Below are 22,033 nucleotides of genomic sequence, written 5' to 3'. Positions count from 1 at the left end.
GGTTCAGATTTGGATATAGCTCCCATATATATCTTCATCCGATTTCGGGTTAATTGTGCTCCAAATGGCCGATATAAGCCCAAATGGACTGAATTTTAGTACATCGGACCGAATTCAGCCTAGAAGCAAGTATATCAAATTTAGTGAAAATCGGTTCAGATATAGATATAGCAAGCATATATATGTTTCATCCGATTTAGTGTTTTAGTCCCTTACATTCGTAATGTTCACTCCACAACCGTGATATTTGGTACCAGATATAAGGTACAGCCCAGAAAAAGCTGTTTGTAATTTTATCGAAATCGGTTCAGATTTGGATATAGCTCCCATATATATCTTCATCCGATTTCGGGTTATTGACCACCAAATGGCCGTAATAGCATCAATTTTGGCAAATCCGACCGAAACCAGCTTAGAAGCAAGTACACCAATTTTAGTAAAAATCGGTTCAGATATAGCTATAGCTCCTATATATATGTTTCATCCGATTTCGTCTTTAAATCCCTCACATTCGTAATATGCACTCCACAGAAATGATATTTGGTACCAGTTATCAGATAAAGCCCAAAAATAGTTGATTTTAATTTTATTAAAATCTGTTCCGATTTGGATATGCCTCCCATATATATCTTCATCCGATTTCGTGTTAATTGTGCATCAAAAGGCCAATATCAGCCCAAATGGCATGAATTTTGGCAAATCCGACCGAAACCAGCCTATAGGCAAGTACACTCATTTTAGTAAAAATCGGTTCAGATATAGCTCTAGCTCCATATATATGTTTCATCCGATTTGCTCTTTAAGTCCCTTACATTCGTAATATACTCTTCACAGGAATGATATTTGGTACCAGATATCAGATAAAGCCCAAAAATAGTCGATTTTGATTTTATAAAAATCTGTTCAGATTTGGATATAGTATAGCATAGCATACTCTTCACAGGAATGATATTTGGTACCAGATATCAGATAAAGCCCAAAAGTAGTCGCTTTTAATTTTCTCAAAATCTGTTCAGATTTGGATATAGCACCCATATGTATCTTCATTCGATTTCGAGTTAATTGTGCAACAAATGGCCAATATCAACCGAAATGGCATGAATTTTGGCATATCTGGCCAAATTCAGCCTAGAAGCACGGACACCAATTTTAGTAAAAGTCGTTTCAGATATAGCTATAGCTCCCAAATATATCTTCATCCGATTTCGGATTAAATGTGCAGCAAATGGCTAATATTGGTACATCAAATTTAGTGAAAATCGGTCGGATACAGCTATAGCTCCTATATATACCTTTCATCCGATTTGTACTTTAAGTCCCTCAAATTCGAAAAATGTACGATACAAGAATAATATTTGGTATCAGATGCAGCCAAGAAATATCTTCTTTTTCAGTTTTACAAATATCGGTTCAGATTTGGATATACCTCCTATATATATCTTCATCCAATTTCGTGTTGATTGCGCACCAAATGTCTAATATCAGCCCAAATGTCCTGGGTTTTGGCAAATCTGACCGAATTCAGCCTAGAATCAAATACATCAAACTTGGTGAAAATCGGTTCAGATATAGCTATAGTTCGTAAAATGCACGATAGAATTAGATAGATTTTGATTTTGTACCATAGAGCTCTGAAATGCTCTGTATAAACCTTTTTACGAGAGCTCTACTAAATATGCATAGTGGTGTAGGGTATCATATAGTCGGCCCCGCCCGACTTTTGAGCTTTCCTTACTGGTTTCTATATGTCGGAGCACATCAGTTGACATCTATGTGAGTGTGGCTCTCCCCTGTGTGAATGTGGACAAATGATAAAAGAAAAGAAGAATTTGACAGAGGGAGGAATATAAAATTTCAAGTGAAAAGTAAACAGACATTCTTACTAGAGCAAACAAACACACACCGAAAAAAAAAGAAAAAAGTGGATGCATAAGCAAAAAAAGTTGAAAGAAAAATAATAACAACGTTGCAATTTTCCAAGTGAGTGAATCTATGATAATAGGTCATGCAGTTTTGAATTTAAAGATTTTGAATTTGCTAAAGAAAAAAAAAAGATTGACGAAAACGAAACGTTGAAATGTTATGGAGAGTCAATTAGTCGTGGATAAATTTCTTGCATATTCTAGTGATTGTGAAAGTAATGATTATGAAGTAGTAAAGTTTCAAACGTTTTTTTTAGTCCTTGTTTATGAGTAGGTAATGTTTTGAAATCGGACCCAAGGTCAAGCAAAATTCTGAACATAAAAACCACCAAAAAAAGTTTTTTTAGAAAAGAAAAAAAATTTTATATTCTTGATAAACAAGTAAAAAAGTATCGGTCGGTTTTGCCGACAGCCATATTCACCCTCTATGGAGTGGGTTTTGAAAGAATCGTTCAATATTGTCCATTTCGTATCCCACCTAAATAAATATGATATAAATATTATTATATATAAAACTAATTATATATAAAAAAATTAATTATAGTAGATGGATATAACAATTGTAAAGAATCGCTGAGTTGCTTTGCAATTTATGATAGATGAAAATATTGAAAATTGTGTCCCTTTGTGGGTGAGGTGCCAGAAGGTGTTCGAAGATATATAGCATCTTCACAACAGATCTGGTGTTAGCAAAAATTATTGTATGTGTGAAATTTGAAGAGAGTTGGATCCTTATTTCGCTTTTCTTGAGTGTTATGTTTTTCAAAATTAGATTATTGCTTCCCTTTCTGTGCAGAAAATATATATTTTTAAAATTTCGACCATTTGTGGGGGAGGTACCAGAAGAAGTGGACCGATATACTCCATCTTAACACCAGACCTTGACTAATAAAATTATTGGGATGGTTGAAATTTGAAGACAATCGAACTCTTAAATCACATTTTATGTGAGTTGTAATTATTCAAAATTTTGACCATTTGTGGGGGAGGTACTTGAAGGAGTGAACCGATATTGTCCATTTTCGGACCAGACCTAGCACTGATGCAAATATTAGGATTTGCAAAGTTGAACCAAAATCGGATCATCTTTTCTCTTTCTGTGCAAACAATAATTTTTTTGCAAATTTCAACCTTTTGTGGGGGAGGTACCAGAAGGAGTGGACCGTTATTGCCCACCTTCGAACTTGATCTAAGTTTGACAAAAATATTACGATGTACCAAGTTTGGACCAAATCGGATACACCCTTCGAGAGTTATCGTGCGCACCAGCCAGACAGACAGACGGACGGACGGACATCGCTAGATCGACTCCAAATGTTCTGAAACGGATTTGCTCCAAAGAGACCTAGGGTCTAAAACCGTTATTTCGACTAGGCACGTTTTGACCGTATCAAATGATATATACCCTCTGTAGCCATATGGCTGAGGGTATAAAAATAGTATTCTGCATCGCTGTGAACTTGGATGTACAGTAGCAGAAGGCTACTGGAAAGGGCTCATTATTTCTTTTGTCGCTCATATATCCGATATATTCGGTATTCTGATGATTTTAGCCACATTTTTAACAAATTTTTTTATACCCTAAACCACATAGTGGTAAGGGTATTATGTCTTTGTGCATTTGTTTGTAACAGGCAAAAGGAAACGAGATAAACCCATAGTTCCTTTTGATGATCTGCATAGAATCACATTCTCAGTCGATTTATGCATGTCCGTCCGTCCGTCTGTCCATGTATTTTTGTAAACAAAGTACAGTTCCAATTTTTTGCCTTATCCAGATGAAATTTTGCACAAATCATTTGGACGAACCCTATTAAAAATGGAGATAATCGGTCCAAATTTAGGTATAGCTCACATATATATCTTCGTCCGATTTGCCTTTTACACCAAATGTGTAAAATCAGCCCGAATAGTATGGAAATTTGCACATACAACCAAATTGGATCTGAAAATAAATGTGCCAAATTTTATCGAAATCGGTTCAGATATAGCTATAGCTCCCATATATATTGTTCATGCGACTTGTTATTTTTGTCCTCCGCAGCCGTAATATGCACTCTGTAACAACAATATTTGGGGAAATATACCAAATACAGCTCATAAATACATTTGCTAAATTTTATCGAGATCGGTTCAGATTTGGATATAGGTCCCATATATAACTTCGTCCGATTTACCTTTGATTGTGCACCAAACGTCTAATATTTATCCAAATGGGATGGTATTTGGCACTTACGACCGAATTGAGTCTAGAAGCTAGTATGTTAAATTCGGTGAAGATCGGTTCAGATATAGTTATAGCTCCCATATATACTGTTCATCCGATTTGTGATATTCGTTACCCACAGCCGTAATATGCACTCCGTAACAACGATATTCAGGGAAATATATCAAATACAGCTCAGAAATATCTTTGCCAAATTTTATCGAGATCGGTTCAGATTTGGATATAGCTCCCATATATATATCTTTATCCGATTTCAAATTAATTGTGCACCAAATGGGCAATACATTAATTTAATCGATTTAATTATTATGCGGAGCTCTATTAAATTAGCAAAGTGGTGTAGGGTATCAGAAAAGCGGCCCCGCCCGACTTTAAGACTTTCTTTACTGGTTTAAATTTTTAAACTCCCATTGCATAACAACCACTAAGCAGAAAGCCGTTACCATCGAATTACGGCATTTTTAGGACTCTTTACGAACCGATTTCAGAGGCAAAACTGAAAGTGAACCCAATATTCAATCCAGATTATTTTTTTTTTTGTTTTTGAAGGTTTTCCTTAGTCATGGTAGAGGGTATTAAAAATTCAGTCTGGCCGAACTTAATGCGTTTTACTTGTTTTAAGTTTTTTTTTAACAAAGTCTCTCTTGAACAAAATCTTAGAGTTTTTGAAAACATTTTTTCACGGACCTCGGAATAAAATTTCTTGATGAACCTCAAAAAAAATTCTTATGATTTTCAAGGATATTGCATTTCAGGGACCTGGAATAATTGAATAGTTTTAACACCCAAAATACAGGATGAGATAAAAAAACTGTAACAAAGTCAAAATCCATAATTTTTAATTTTTGCATTTTTATACCCTCCTCCATACATAGCATGGAGGGTATTTTAAGTTCGTCATTCCGTTTGTAAAAAATCGAAATGATAATTTTAGACCCAACAAAGTTTATATATTCTTGATCAGCATAAAATTCTTAGACGATTTAGCCCTGTCCGTCTATCCATCTCTCCGTAATCACGCTACAGCCAAATCGAATTAAGATAGGAAGGTAACATTTTGCACAGATCATTTTTTTGGTCTGCAGGCAGGTCATGTTCGAAGATGGGCTATATCGGCTCACGATATCGTATAGCTCCATTTAACAGTACCCCCCGATATTCGGGATTTTGATGATTTTAGACACATTTTACCGATATTCATTATTTTTAAGATTTTAACAGAATTTTAATGGATTTTATTTTTTTGGAAATTTTCTAATTCATTCCAAATGTTGGAGGGTATTCATCTTCCCATATTCGGTATTTTAAAGATTTTAACAGAATTTTTAATGGATTTTCCTAATTCGTTCAAATTGGCGGAGGGTATTCAAAGTTCGGCCCGGGCGAACTTACTGCTCTTTAACATGTTATATTTATTTTTGAATTTTATTGAATGAAAATCAAAAATGTCGGAAATAGCATCAAATGTTAGAATAAGTTTAGATTTGTTCGAATTGGTCACCTTTGGCACGAATTATGGCCTTCAAACGGCTAATGAAACCGTCACACGCTGCCCGAATATTGCTCTGCCGTATTTTGGCCTATTCCCGGCGAAGCGCTTGCTTGAGTTGATCGACACTTTTATATTTTTTAGTGTCAACCTTGCTTTCCAAAATACTCCGGACACAAAAGTCCAACGGATTGGCATCCGGAGATTTTGGTTGCCATTGTGTGATGGAAATGAAGCAAAGAACCTCATTTTGTAGCCATTCTTGGGTGGCGCGTGCTGAGTGCGATGGTGCTGAGTCCTATTGGAATGTCCAAGGTCTGCGGCCAAAATGTTTGCGTGCCCAAGGCTTTAGTAAACCCTCCAGAATTTTTTCGCGATAATATTCGGCATTTATTCTGATGCCACGGTCGATTAATACGAGCGGAGAGCGACAATCGGCTGTTATGGCGGCCCACACCATCACCATGGCCGGCGCTTGAGTTCTGGTGGCCAACCGAAGGTGCACATTTTCAGCTGACCTCTTTGGCATGTAAACACTATCATTTTGTTTGTTTACAAACTGGTGGACAACGAATGTTTTCTCATCGGAGAAAACCAAATTCGGCAGTTCACCACCTTCGGCCAAGCGAAGCAACTCTTTAGCTCTTTCGAGTCTATTTTCTTTCTGTTGCGGTGTAAGTTCTTGCACTTTTTGGAATTTCAATGGCTTTACCCCGAGCCCATTTTTCAATTTTTGCCGAATGGTATATTGCGATATGTTCAGCTCACATTTTTCGGCCACTGCGACGCGGGTTTCGATCAAGTCGCTTCTTTACTTTTCGAACCGTTTTTGCCGATGTTGTTTTTTCTTCCGTCCATTTCCTTGACGTCGGGCTACGCTACCTGTATCACGATAACGAGCGATGGTACGAGACACAAAAGATTTATTCACATTTAAATGCTGGAGTGCTCTAAAGATAGCCACTTGTTGTTTTCCAGCCAAATATAAAAAAATCACACTATCACGCTTGAATTCCATCACTAATAACTTTTTTTCTGTAAAATTATCACCAAAATGCTTTTGCACGCATGTAAACAATTTAATGAGCAGTCACTGGAAAAAAATTAACAGCGGTCGGAGCAGTGGCTTAGAAATGACAACAACCTGAAGTTGATGTCTTAAATGTACTCTTGTCAAATTATCGTGGTTTTTAAATTCCTAACCAAGAATATTGTATTTTTTAATAGTATCCTACCAAGGATCGTTGATTTAAAAAAAAAAATTGAAGAACTTCCTTCCAAGAATGATTGGGTTTTTTAGGACTTTATGACCAAGAAAAGCGTTTTTTAATCTTTTTATACCCTCCACCAAAAAAGGTATGGAGGGTATATTAACTTTGTCATTCCGTTTGTAACTCATCGAAATAATCATTTTAGACCCAACAAAGTATATATATTCTTGATCAGCGTAAAATTCTAAGACGATTTAGCCCTGTCCGTCCGTCTGTCCGTCTGTCCGTCTGTCCGTCTGTTGTAATCACGCTACAGTCTAAACGAATTAAGATAGGAAGCTAAAGTTTTGCACAGATCTCTCTTTTGTCTGCAGGCGGTATTTTGATGATTTTACCCACATTTTTCAACGGAATTGTTTGAAAATCCACACAAGGAGTTCCTTGTGGATACTTTATACCTCGGCATAGAATTATCTATATAGGTCCACGATATCGTATAGCCCCCATGTAACGGTACCCCCCGATATTCGGTATTTTGATGATTTTACCCACATTTTTCAACGGAATTGTCTGAAAATCCACACAAGGAGTTCCTTGTGGGTACTTTATACCTCGGCAGAGAATTTTCCATATAGGTCCACGATATCGTATAGCCCCCATGTAACGGTACCCCCCGATATTCGGTATTTTGATGATTTTACCCACATTTTTCAACGAAATTGTCTGAAAATCCACACAAGGAGTTCCTTGTGGGTACTTAATACCTCGGCAGAGAATTATCTATATAGGTCCACAATATCGTATAGCCCCCATATAACGGTACCCCCCGATATTCGGTATTTTGATGATTTTACCCACATTTTTCAACGGAATTGTCTGAAAATCCACACAAGGAGTTCCTTGTGGGTACTTAATACCTCGGCAGAGAATTATCTATATAGGTCCACAATATCGTATAGCCCCCATATAACGGTACCCCCCGATATTCGGTATTTTGATGATTGTAGCCACATTTTTCAACGGAATTGTCTGAAAATCCACACAAGGAGTTCCTTGTGCGTACTTTATACCTCGGCAGAGAATTGTCCATATAGGTCCACGATATCGTATAGCCCCCATGTAACGGTACCCCGCGATATTCGGTATTTTGATGATTTTAGCCACATTTTCAAATCGTATTGTCTGAAAATCCACACACGGAGTTCCTTGTGAGTACTTTACACGCAGACATAGATTTGTCTTTATAGGTCCACAATATCGTATATCCCCCCATATATCGGCACCTTCCTATATTAGATATTTTAAGGATTTTAAAAGAATTTTTATTGGATTTTATTTTTTTGAAAATTTTCAAATTCGTTCCAAATGGTGGAGGGTATTCAAAGTTCGGCCCGGCCGAACTTACTGCTTTTTTACTTGTTAATTTGTTGAATTTTCTAAAGATCTTCCAAGCAAAGAATGAAGTATCTTAAGCATGTCAATGATCAAAAATCTTTTTCTTGTTCAAGAATCTTTGAATCTTGAATTATTTAATAGCTTTCTTTTGCCCAAGAATCTGACCAATAGAAACTTGTAAAGAACTGACCAACGACCGTAATATCTTTGAAAGTCTTTCTAACCAAGAATCAGGGATATTTTAAGAAAGTAAGTCTCCAAGAATCTTGGTTCATTGAGAGAACTTTCTGACCAAGAGCCGTGAATCTTTGAAAGGACTTCATGACCAAGAATTATTTTTTTTATACCCTCCACCATACATAGTATGGAGGTTATATTAAGTTCGTCATTCCGTTTGTAACTCATCGAAATAATCATTTTAGACCCAACAAAGTGTATATATTCTTGATCACCGTAAAATTCTAAGACGATTTAGCGATGTACGTCTGTCTGTCTGTTGTAATCACGCTACAGTCTAAAGGAATAAAGATAGGAAGCTAAAATTTTCCACAGATCCCTCTTTCGTCTGCAGGCAGGTCAAGTTCAAAGATGAGCTATATCGGTCCACGATATCGTATAGCCCCCATATAACGGTACCCCCGATATTCTGTATTTTGATGATTTTAGCCACATTTTTCAACGGATTTGTCTGGTAATCCACACAAGGAGTTTCTTGTGGGTAAATTATCCCTTGGAAGAGAATTATCTATATAGGTCCACGATATCGTATAGACCCCATATAACGGTACCCCCCAATATTCGGTATTTTGATGATTTTACCCACATTTTTCAACGGATTTGTCTGAAAATCCACACAAGGAGTACCTTGTGGGTATTTTATACCTCGGAAAAGAATTATCTATATAGGTCCACGATATCGTATTGCCCCCATATAACGGTACCCCCGATATTCGGTATATTGATGATTTCAGCCACATTTTTCAATGGAATTGACTGAAATTCCACACGAGGAGTTCATTGTGAGTACTTTATCCCTTGGAAGAGAATTATGTATATAGGTCTACGATACCCCCGATATTCGGTATTTTGATGATTTAAGCCATATTTTCCTATGGTATTGTCTGAAAATCCACACAAGGAGTTCTTTGTGAGTACTTTACACCCAGACTTAGATTTGTCTTTATAGGTCCACAATATCGTATATCCCCCCATATATCGGCACCTTCCGATATTAGATATTTTAAAGATTTTAACAGAATTTTTAATGGATTTAATTTTTTGAAAATTTTCTAATTCGTTCCAAATGGTAGAGGGTATTCAAAGTTCGGCCCGGCCGAACTTACTGCTTTTTTGCTTGTTTTTCTAAAGACTTTCTTGAAATAACTTTCTTTTCAAAAAAACCAAACACTTTGAAGGAGTTTCTGTCCAAAATCGCAAAATTTTGAAATGATTTCCTGACCTAGAACCTCCCCCTTCTAGACCTCCTTACCAAAAATCGTAGACTTTTTTAATCAATTTTCGAACAAGAGTCGTGCATTTATGTTCTTTATACCCTACACCACAAGGTGGTCAGGGTATTATGTCTTTGTGCATTTGTTTGTAACAGGCAGAAGGAAACGAGATAGCCCCATAGTTCCTTTTGATGATCTGCATAGAATCACATTCTGAGTCGATTTATGCATGTCCGTCCGTCCGTCTGTCCGTCTGTCCATGTATTTTTGTAAACAAAGTACAAGTCGCATTTATTGCCCGATCCAGATGAAATTTTGCAAAGATCTTTTGTTTGGCCCAAGGACGAACCCTATTGAAATTGGAGATAATCGGTCAAAATTTAGATATAGCTCCCATATATATCTTCGTCCGATTTGCTTTTTATTGTGCACCAAACGTGTAATATCAGCCCGAATTGTATGGAATTTTGCACATACAACTAAATTAGGCCTGAAAAAAAGTATGCCAAATTTGATCGAAATCGTTTCAGATATAGCTATAGCTCCCATATATATTGTTCATCCGATTTGTTATTTTTGTCCACCGCCGCCGTAATATGCACAATGCAACAACAATATTTGGGGAAATATATCAAATACAGCTCAGAAATACTTTTGCTAAATTTTATCGAGATCGGTTCAGATTTGGATATAGCTCCCATATATAACTTCGTCCGATTTACCTTTTATTGTGCACCAAACGTCTAATATTTGTCCAAATGGCATGGAATTTGGAACTTACGACCAAATTGAGTCTAGAAGCTAGTATGTCAAATTTGGTGAAGATCGGTTCAGATATAGCTATAGCTTCCATATATATTATTCATCCGATTTGTTATATTTGTTACCCACAACCGTAATATGCACTCCGTAACAACGATATTCAGGGAAATATATCAAATACAGCTCAGAAATATCTTTGCCAAATTTTATCGAGATCGGTTCAGATTTGAATATAGCTCCCATATATATCTTTATCCGATTTCAAATTAATTGTACACCAAATGGGCAATACAATTCCGAATTTAAAAGATACAAATGCTTCGGCATATTTAGTCCTTTGAACTTTAAATTATAATTATAATCATAGCGTGTATGATTGAAATCTCCCATAAAAACTTTTAATTGTTATGTGGAGCTCTACTTAATTAGTAAAGTGGTGTAGGGTATCATAAAGTCGGCCCCGCCCGACTTTAAGACTTTCTTTACTGTTTTTTTTTAACAAATTTCCGTTACTAGAATTTTTAATTTTTTCCTATACTAGAATTTTTATGTCCTCAAATGTTTGGCTACAGAGGGTTATATTAACTAACCATCACTTATTAGAACTGCCATCAAAAGGGACTACCATACAAAAATGACACGCTTTCCAAATTTCAGGAATCTAGACCATACCATTTGTCGAATAAAAAAAATTAATTTTCTTCGTAAATTTTAGTACTTCTCGCACCATTTTAGTACGAATTTTCACACTCCTACGCTCTTAGTATGACCCTCTTGCGAACTCGGTTAAGGTTACTTTGCGATGTAAAATTTCAAAACGCTGATTCACGTGTATTTCATATTTAGCTCTACTTTCATAATCTGCTGGATTTTTCCTGCCGTTATTGAAAAAAATAAATTTTCTCCCACACACCTAGTTATTGGGACTCCCTAACTTCTAACCTTAAGCTATACAATTATTTGCCTGTAAAATCCATTTATTCTTGTTTATTTGCCATTTCATATTTTGATTAATATTTGTCACATCCATTGTTATCATAACAATGCCGGATATCACTCCGATTGTGTAATTCGAATAAATATTGAACTTCCCGTTCTGTTATTTTTGTTGATTGTTTCGTTTCGGCGGAATGTAAACATATAATATTTGCTTTATTTCATTAAAAGCTTTTAACAATAAATGTTATTTGCAAGGGCGTAGGTTGTAGCTAGGTGCCCCAAGGGTTGTTTGTCATATCGTTGAGATTTTTTTTTTACATTTTAGATTCGATAGCTACGCATATTAACTTTTAGAAGCGTTGGCAGATTCTCCGCTTCTATGCTGCTTACCGTAGCTTAGTCGCACACGTATTTACGTTGCTGTCATGTTAATATGTAATATGATTTGCGGAAATCCCATTACAGCATATGGCCAAATAATGTTGTTATGGCCAAAGAACAAAAAATAATGTTTTTGAAAAAATCAAATATTAATCTCGTTCAACATCTGCATTCATAAAATATATCGCAATTTTCCACTTGAACTTTAATTCGTGGTATTTTATTTACCATTAATCAAGCGCCCACAAATTTTCAGGAGAAAAAATTAATGATAGCAAAAAAAATTTCATGAAAACACGAAACCTTTGTGTTATGTTTTTGTTGTTGTGGTTGTTGTTAAAAGCTCGTATTTGTTGTCCGTTATTCTTTCTATTCATCGGAATTTTCATGGGAAAAAATATTGTTTTCGTGAACTTACTTACCTCTGATGAACGACGTAGTAATTGTTCGGTGGCATAAAGTCAATTTTGTGCAAGGAAAAATGGAAATCTGCAAGAGAAGGTAATTTGAAATTTTAATGAACGGCGAGATCATTCAAGGTTAATGGAATAAATAAGTGAAAAAAATTAAAGGTTAATTGGAGAAAAAATCGTAAGCAATGTATGCAGGTGAACATGTTTGATTGAGTTTTCAAGAATCCATTACCTATGGAATAAAAAACAAATAAAAATCTGAAAAAGACAGTAACTAAAAAACAGTAAGGAAAGGTCAAAAGTCAGGCGAGGCGGACTATATGATATCCTACAGAACTATGCATATTTAGTAGAGCTCCCGTAAAAAAGAATTTATTTGAAGTAGATCATACCATATATCAACATTTGGCTTTAGAGCAGTTACGATTTGGTTTCGAAGGGAATTAATATATGGCTGGCATATTCAATCCTGAATCGGGTTTCACTAAATTTGACGGAGACAAATTTTATATTTTATACCAAATAACATTTCTATAGAGTGCATGATATTAGGAATATATTAAAAAATATGTATCGGGGCCGAATTTCACCAAATGGAAACGTATGTCCCGATATTAGCCATTATTTGCACAATAAACTTGAAATCGAATTAAGGTTATATATGGGAGCTATATCCATATCTTAACCGATCTTAATAATATTTGGCAAATGTATTTCAGAGCTCTATAAGATATCTGATATCAAATATCATTATTGTCGAATGGATTTTACGGATGAAACATATTTATGAGAGCTATAGATATATCTGAACCTATTTTCACCAAATTTAAAGTACTTGCTTCTTGAACTGAATTTGTTCGGGTGTGCAAAAATTCAGTCCATTTGGAGTGATATTGACCACTTGGAACACAAAAAACATGAAATCGGATAATGATATATATGGGAGCTATATTCAAATCTGAACCGATCTTGACAAAATTTTAGACACTTATTTCTTAGGTGTATCTGATTTCAGGTACCAAATATTATTCTTGTGGATTGCATATTATGCATGTGAGTGACGTTTACACCAAATCGAATGAAACATATACAGGGTGAGATAAAACAAGTTAAAAAACAGTAAGTTCGGCCGGGTCGAACTTTGAATACCCTCCACCATTTGGAATGATTTAAGAAATTTTCAAAAAATAAAATCCTTAAAAAATTTTGTTAATTTTTAAAAATACCGAATATAGCCCTTATATTGGGGTCTATACGACGTGGACCTACAAAGGCATTGTTTGTCATAAGCCATTACCATATTCAAATTCGATAACTTGAAATTTACTGTGAATAATGTAGATAAAATCATCAAAATATCGTATATAGGGAGGTACCGTTATATCGGAGCTGTGTGAAGACCTGGTCCAGCATAGACAATTTTCTGTCAGAGGCTGTAACATCCATTACGAAGTTTAAATACGACATCTCAAAAAATATCGGTGGGTATTGTACCTAAACTCGTTAGAATATCGAATATAGGGAGGTACTGATGTATGGGGTCTATACGAAGATATGGACCTGCACATACAATTCTGTGACATGGGCTGTAGTATCCATTACGAACTTCAAATACCAAATTTGTAACATTTCCGTTGAATATTGTCGCTTAAATCACGAAAGTCCCGAAAATACGGAGGTACCAGTATATGGGGGCCATATGAAGATGTGGACCTGACAGACAATTTTCTGTCATAGGCTGTAGTACCCATTACGAACTTCAGATACGAAATTTGAAACATTTCCGGTGAATAACGTCACTCAAATCGCCAAAATATCGAATATCGGGAAGTAACGTTATATGGGGGCTATACCAAAATGTGGACCTGCACAGACACTTTCTGTCATAGGCTGTAGTATCCATTACGGACTTCAAATACTAAAGTTAAAACAATTCCGGTTTCGAGGTGTTACAAACGGAATGGTAATCTTAATATACCATCTTTATTATGATGGATGGTATAAAAATCTAATCAATTTGGGCTGATATCATATATATGGTGAGCAATAACCGTAGAATCGGATGATAATATATATCGAAGCTATATAAAAATCTAAACCGATCTCGATACAATTTTGCAGGGTTATTTTCGAGCTGTATCTGATGTCCGGTATCAAATATCACTGTTGTGGAGTGCATATTACGTATGTGAGGGGTTTTAACAGCAAATCGGATGAAACATATATATTGGAGCAATAGCCATATCTGAAGCGATTTTCACTAAATAGTGAAGTACTTGTTTCTAACATGAATTCAGTCAGAATTGCCAAAATTCTGTCCATTTGGGCTGATATTAACCATTTGGTGCACAATTAACCTGATATCGGATAAAACATATACAGGGTGAGATAAAAGAACTGCAACAAGGTCAAAGGCCATAATTTTTACTTTTTTTTAATTTTATTGAATGCAAGCAAGAAATGTCGGAAATAGCAATTTTAGAATAAGTTAAGATTTGTTCGAATTGGTCACTTTTGGCACGAATTATGGCCTTCAAACGGCCAATAAAACCGTCTGCGGTATTTTGGCCTATTCCCGGCGAAGCCCTTGCTTGAGGTGATCGACACTTTGGTATTTTTTAGCGCCAACCTTGCTTTCCAAAATACTCCAGACACAATAGTCCAACGGATTGGTATCCGGAGATTTTGGTGGCCATTGTGCGCTGAAAATGAAGCGAGGAACATCATTTTGTAATCATTCTTGGGTGAGTGCGATGGTGCTGAGTCCTGTTGGAATGTCTAAGGTCTGCGGCCAAAATGTTTGCGTGCCGAGGGCTTTAATACACTTCCCAAAATATTTTCGTGATAATATTCGGCATTTATTCTGATGACACGGTCGATTAATACGAGCGGAGAGCGATCATTGGCTGTTATGGCGGCCCACATCATCACCATGGCCGGCGCTTGAGTTCTGGTGGCCAACCGAAGGTGCACATTTTTAGCTGACCTCGTTGGCAAGTTTGTTCACAAACTGCTGGACTACGAATGTTTTCTCATCGGAAAAAACCAACTTCGGCAGTTCACCACTTTCAGCCAAGCGAAGCAACTCTTTAGCTCTTGTGAGTGTATTTTCTTTCTGTTGCGGTGTAAATTCTTTTTGGAATTTCAATGGCGTAACCCCGAGCTCATTTGTCAATATTTGCCGAATGGAACATTGCGATATGTTCAGCTCACGAGCCATTTTTTAGCCACGCGGGACGAGGATTTCGATCAAGTCGCTTCTTTACTTTTCGAACCATTTTTGCTGATGTTGCTGTTTTCTTCCGTCCACTTCCTTGACATCGCGCTACGCTACCAATATCACGGTAGCGAGCGATGATGGGAGACACAAAAGATTTATTCAAATTTAAATGCTGGACTGCTCTAACGATAGCCACTTGTGGTTTTCCAGCCAAATATAAGGAAATCACACTATCACGCTTAAATTCCATCACGAATAACTTTTTTTCTGTATAATTCTCATCAAATTGCTTTTGTACGCTTGTAAACAATATAATGACCTATCACTGAAATAATTTTAACAGCTGTCGGACTAGTGGCTTAGAAATGACAGCAGTCTGAAGTTGTTTGCAGTTTTGTTATCTCACCCTGTATATGTAACATCATAGATTTTTTGAAATTCCGGCGAATTTTACCATTTGTTGAAAGTCGATCCGATCATATCATACACTATACAGCAATGTTATTTGGTTCATAGTAGAAGAAAAAAATAATAATAATATTAAAACGCTAAATACCCATATTGCTTCAAGCATCCGAAGCTCCTTAATTGGGCGCCATTCTTATGTGAAGAATTTATCAAAAATCTATTGAATTTTTTATTAAAATACAAATATAAAATTAATTTCCTATTGTATTTACATTGCGGTTTTAGAAGAAACAATTCTCTTTATTGATATTATTTCTCTGCTTTTCTTACGCGCTTTATAATCGCATTCGAAAGTTATAATTCCTCCACACAAAAGAAATCTTCATTTCCTATTATTCCCTTAAGCACAAACTTATGTTGAGGATTTGCTTTCAAGTTTTCGTTTTTTTTTTTCAAATCCACACTCCCACACACAAACACAAACTTTGTGTTCAATCTAATCGCCATGATCCTGAAAACTAACGAAGTGGCAAAAACAATATCTCCCCATTCACACACGCACACCAAAAAGTAATCTCACATAAAAATGTTTGTTTTAAATTGAGAACCTGGGATAACATCGCAACGAAAAGATTTACATATTTTTGCAATTTTGTATGTCTTGGAAAATGGAAAGAAAAACTTGTAACACATTTCAATTTGATTAGAATGGAAAAAATAATTTTCTTTGATGGCATTTTATTTGTAAAAATATAATTTATTATTTTTTGAAAATTCGATAAGAAAAACTTGTTTTGAAATCAATTATGGTTTTTGTGATGTTAACAAATAGTTTGATTTTATTAAATGTCGCCCAAGGGCTATATGAAGTCGTAAAACTTGTAAACATATAACCTCAATGTGTGGAGAGAGAATAAATGACAAAAGAAAACACTGACAGAGGTGACCAACAAAAAAAAAAAAAAAAAAATAAATAAATAAAAAAATCCTATCCTTAAGGACAAAGGAGTTTTGGGAATACAATTATGAAGATATTTTATACAAAATATGCCTCGTCAGATTGTGAATAGTTTCCTGGAAAAAGTATGATGTCAGCTCACTTTTAGATACAGTCTCTATAGAACGGGTTATATCGACCACTTCATTCAGTATCGACTACTTCATTCACCTTCACAAGAGAAATTTAATAAATTTTGAAAAATTTAGAAATGTGCGTGAGGTAATGGACCGAAGTATTCCACTTCATCTTATACTGAAAAAAATGTTGGAATGAGCATCTAACATTTATTTCAAGTTTCTGCGAATAATTATTCAAAATTTAAACATTTTTTGGCGGGAAGTATCAGAAGGAGTGAGCCGATGATTTCTATAGTCACAAAGATCTCAGGTTGTCGCTGACTAGTTTCGCAAATTATAAGAGATATAAATTTTGAAAAATTTGACCCATTGTGTGGGAGGCTCCAGAAGGTGTGGACCGATATATTCCATCTTCACACCAGATCTTGTGTTAATAGAAATATTGGGATGTGTCAAATTTGAAGAGAATCGGATGCTTATTTCGCAAATTATAAGAGATATAATTATTCAAAATGTTGACCCTTTGTGGGGAAGGTACCAGAAGGAGTGGTCTGATATATCATCTTCATATATTCTGATTTTATGTTGATAGAAATATTGGGATGTGCCAAGGTTCGATGCTCATTTCGCGTTTTTTGAGCTTCATAGTTATTTAAAATTTTGACCTCTTTGTGGTGGATGTACCAGAAGTAGTGCACCGATATTTTGACCCTTTGTGTGGGAAATGCAAGATGGAGTGGGTCGCACCTGATATAGCACTAATACAACTATTAGGATATGAAAAATTGAACAAAATTGGATGATACGTTCTTGTTATACACGGAAAAATATTTTCTGCGAAAATTGAATTGAATTGTTGCTTGAATCAAATCGCACCAAGTGCGCTCCATACAGACAGCCGGACACCTCTAGATCGTTACAATCTATATCTATAAAAGAGGAAAATGTTTGTATGTTTGTAATTTATGGACTCGAAAACCGCTGAATAGTTTTTCCTGCAAAATTTCCATACATACTGCAACATCGCCTGGAAGTAACATAGGCTATATACATTTTTGAATTTCCACTTGGAACTGGAGATATAGCATCAGAATCGGAGGTACCTCCCAAAAATTTAGATTTTATATGCACATATCTATTGATTGGTTGAAGATACAGTCTCCAAATTTGGAATACGTAACGGAATTTGGAACAAAAATAAGTCTGCCAAATTATATTGTAATCGGTCCAGATTTGGATATAGCTCCCATATATATTTTCGACCGATTTCGTTCATTTGATGTCTCAAACACAATATGAAGGTTCGATTCCAATGAAATTTGGAATGTGTGACGGGATTTAATCCGAAAATAAATTTGTCAAATTATATTGAAATCGGTTCAGATTCGGATATAGCTCCCATATATATTTTCGACCGATTTCAAACATTTGATGCACCAAACACGCTATGTATCCCCAATTTAAATGAAATTTGAAACGTGTGATAGATTTTATCTAAAAAATTGATTTCCCAAATTATATTGAAATCGGTTCAGATTCGGATATAGCTCCCATATACATTTTCGGCCGATTTCATGTATTTGGTGGACCAAACACGACATGTATTTCCAATTGTAATGAAATTTAAAATAAGTAACGGAATTGGGAGCCAAAATGAATTTGTCAAATCATATTAAAATCGGTTCAGATTTGGATATAGCTCTCATATATATTTTCGACCGATTTCATGTATTTTATGCACCATACACGATATGTATGTTCGATTCCAAAGAAATTTGGAATATGTAACGGGATTTTGATTAGAAAACTAAATTAGTCAAATTATATTAAAATCGGTTCAGATTTGGACATAGCTCCCATATATATTTTCCGCCGATTTCACATATTTGATGCACAAAACACGATACGTATTTCCGATTCCAACGAAATTCGGCATGAGTGGCTAAATTTGGTACAAAAATAAATTTGACAAATTATATTCAAATACGCTCAGATGTGATTATAGCTCCCATATATATACTCAGCCGATTTCACATATTTGATGCACCCAAAGCGAGAGAGACAAAATCTGGCACCAGCAAAAATTGCCAAATTATATTGAAATCAGTTGAGGTTTGGATATAGCTAACATATATATTTCGGCCGATTTCATACATATTATGCACCAAACACGATATATATGACCGATTCCAATGAATGACCGATTACAGAATGTGTGGCGGAATTTGGTTATAATAATAAATGTGATAAATTAATTGGAAATTAGTTAAGATTTGGATATAGCTCCCATATATATATATTCTCGGCCGATTTCACATATTTGACGCACCAATTTCAATGAAATATGAAAGGTGTGGTGGAGTTTGGTGTAAAAGTATTTTTTTTTAAATTATATTTAAATCGGATCAGATTGGGATATGATTTTAATAAGAACCATTGACCCACAACGCTTTAGGCTAACACTAAAAAACAACACAACAATTTATTAGAAATACGCTTATTACGGCGAAGTATGTTGCTATCTCGAATTCACTAATTGCAATAGAAATGCAACTCTACTTAAAAAAAATGCAGTTTCCTGCATGCTTGGTATTTGCTATGAAATAAATAAATCCGAAGGACAAACCCTTCGTGTATGCATGTCATGTTACTGCTTTTGTAATGATTTTGTTTATTAACGCATTAAATTAGTGCAATATATTTTTTTTTAATTTTTAAATTTGTTTTTCTTTATCCAACATATATTCGTAAATAAAATATTGAATGCATATAAAATCAAACCGGGGTAGCGAAGCGCACCGGGTTCAGCTAGTTTTCTATAAATCATACATATTTATACCCTCAGCCATATGGCTAGAGAGACCTGTTTGGCTGGCTGGTGTGCACGATAACTCTCGAAGGGAGTATACGATTTGGTCCAAACTTGGTACATCGTGATATTGTTATCAAACTTAGATCGAGTTTGGAGATGGGCAATATCAGTCCACTCCTTCTGGTACCTCCCCCATAAATGGTCGACATTTCCAAAAAAATAATTTACTGCACAGACAGAGAAATGGTAATCCGACCAACTATGCAAATCCTAAAATTTGCATCAGTGCTAGGTTAGCTGCAAAAATGGACAATATCGGACCACTACAGTATTACCTCTCCCACAAAGGGCCAAAATATTGAATAATTATAACTCTTATAAAATGTGATGTAAGTGTTCGATTGTCTGCAAATTACACACATCACAATATTTTTATCAGCACAAGGTCTGGTGTGAAGATGGTACCTCCCCCACAAAGGATCAAAATTTGAATATCCATCAACCTTATAATGGCACATCTCAATATTTCATAATTATAAAATTCGAAAGAAGCATCCGGTTCTCTTCATATTTCACATATCCCATTATTTCTACTAACACAAGGTCTAGTGTAGAGATGGGATATATCGGTAAACTCCTTCTGGTACCTGCCCCACAAAGGGACACCATTTTGAATAACCTAAACGATCCTACAATTTGAAATAAGCATCCGGTTCTCTTAAAATTACACACATAACAATATTTTTATTAACCCAAGGTCTGGTGTGAAGATGGGATATATCGGTGCACTCTTTTTGACACCTCCACCATAAAGGGTTAACATTTTCAATATTCATGAAGTTCATAAAACGCGAAATTATATCCGATTCCATTCAGCCTGGGTACATCTCAATATGTGCATCAACATAAGTTCTGTTATAAATATTGTAGAGATCGAACCATTTCTTTTGATAACACAAAGGGTCCAGGATTTTAAAAACACTCTTTTCATATTTCACAGATACAAACATTTTTGCTAGCACAAAATCTGTTGTGAATATGATTATATCTGGGAACCCGTTCTGGAAACTCACCCATAAAGGGTCACAGTTTTCAATACATTTGTCTGTCATAACTTGCGAACAAATCAGCGATTCTTTATAACTTGCTACATCTAAGTTTTTCTCTCAATCAGAAACCTGAGATGAATACGACATTTACGACTTCGCTTAAGATTTGATATTAATGTTCGATTTCCTTGTAAGTTTGTCCGAAACCTGCCACGTCACAATATTTATATCATGTTTATTTAGGTCTGATGCGGAATGAACAATATGGGCCCATTACTTCGGAACCTACGCCATAGAGGGTCAACAATTTGAATAATATAAACAGAAAACAAAATATGTTTAAATAATTGAACATAGATATCAACATCTGTAGCGGAAAATTGTCCATATAATGATACCACCGACTTTAAGAATTTTTTTAAATTTTAACCGATTTTGTTACAGTTTTTTTTAATACTTTACATTTTTTTAGTTTGTATTTTTTTGCCCTTTCTTTCCTTACTGACCATATTGCCCTTTAAAGAAAATTTTCAATGGCCCCAATGCTGTTCTCCTTTAAAAAGTTCCCATTTTAAAGAGCATCTGTTAATCCCATCACTGCGAAAAAATTAACAAAAGAAAGAAAAATCCTGAGACCACACATAAAAATGTTGCAAAAGTAAAAAATTCTCATGAACACACACACACATACACATTCAAAGTGATTTGGCGTTGCTTTTAACACCGAAAGTCCCTTCGGTCCCAAATCACTTTGAATAATTCACTAATTAATCGCATACCCATGGAAGGATAAAAGCGCCGGTAAAAGTGACACCAAAAAACCCAAATCTACAAATTTAGTAAAACAGCATTTGGTTGAAACGTTAGGGCATCCATGCCACCCAAGGGAGTTGGTAGCGAAGGGAAGGTAGGGATGTACCGGAAAATGCACATTCCAGTGGGTGGTTAAATTTACGATTTTAGTTATGGTGTGGTTCTACTAATGACATTTATATGTGGTAGTTTCATAGCGGAATTTGTACTAAAAATCTTTAGCGTATATGTGTGTACAGTAGAATCCTGATACACGAAACTTGAATAGTTCGTAAGAAATTATCAGTCAGAGATGTAACGATTTATAATTGGTATTTTCCAGAACTGCAAGAATATAAAAGTTTTTACTGCGATAACCGATTTTCCTTTGATGATATCGGAAAAAAAATTGCAAAACTGGTAGATTCTTGCATGTTCTAGAACAGAGCAAATATGTTTTCTTCTTCAATATGAACATGACTACA

At 35.3% G+C, this 22,033-nt stretch overlaps 1 long non-coding RNA gene across 1 annotated transcript in view; it reads right to left on the bottom strand.

Annotated features, from left to right (window-relative positions):
• LOC131801946 (uncharacterized) overlaps positions 1 to 22,033 on the bottom strand; it is a 220,382-nt gene that overhangs the window by 115,556 nt on the left and 82,793 nt on the right. The window contains exon 2 of the long non-coding RNA XR_009341975.1: positions 12,200 to 12,266. This is a non-coding gene — a long non-coding RNA (uncharacterized LOC131801946). The remainder of the gene's footprint in view (positions 1 to 12,199; positions 12,267 to 22,033) is intronic.

This window comes from Musca domestica, unplaced genomic scaffold (genome assembly GCF_030504385.1).
Source record: "Musca domestica strain aabys unplaced genomic scaffold, Musca_domestica.polishedcontigs.V.1.1 187, whole genome shotgun sequence".
In the NCBI taxonomy this organism is placed as follows: Eukaryota; Metazoa; Arthropoda; class Insecta; order Diptera; family Muscidae; genus Musca; species Musca domestica.
The sequence above is the reverse complement of the archived record's forward strand: the minus strand, read 5'-3'. Positions and strand labels throughout refer to the sequence as shown.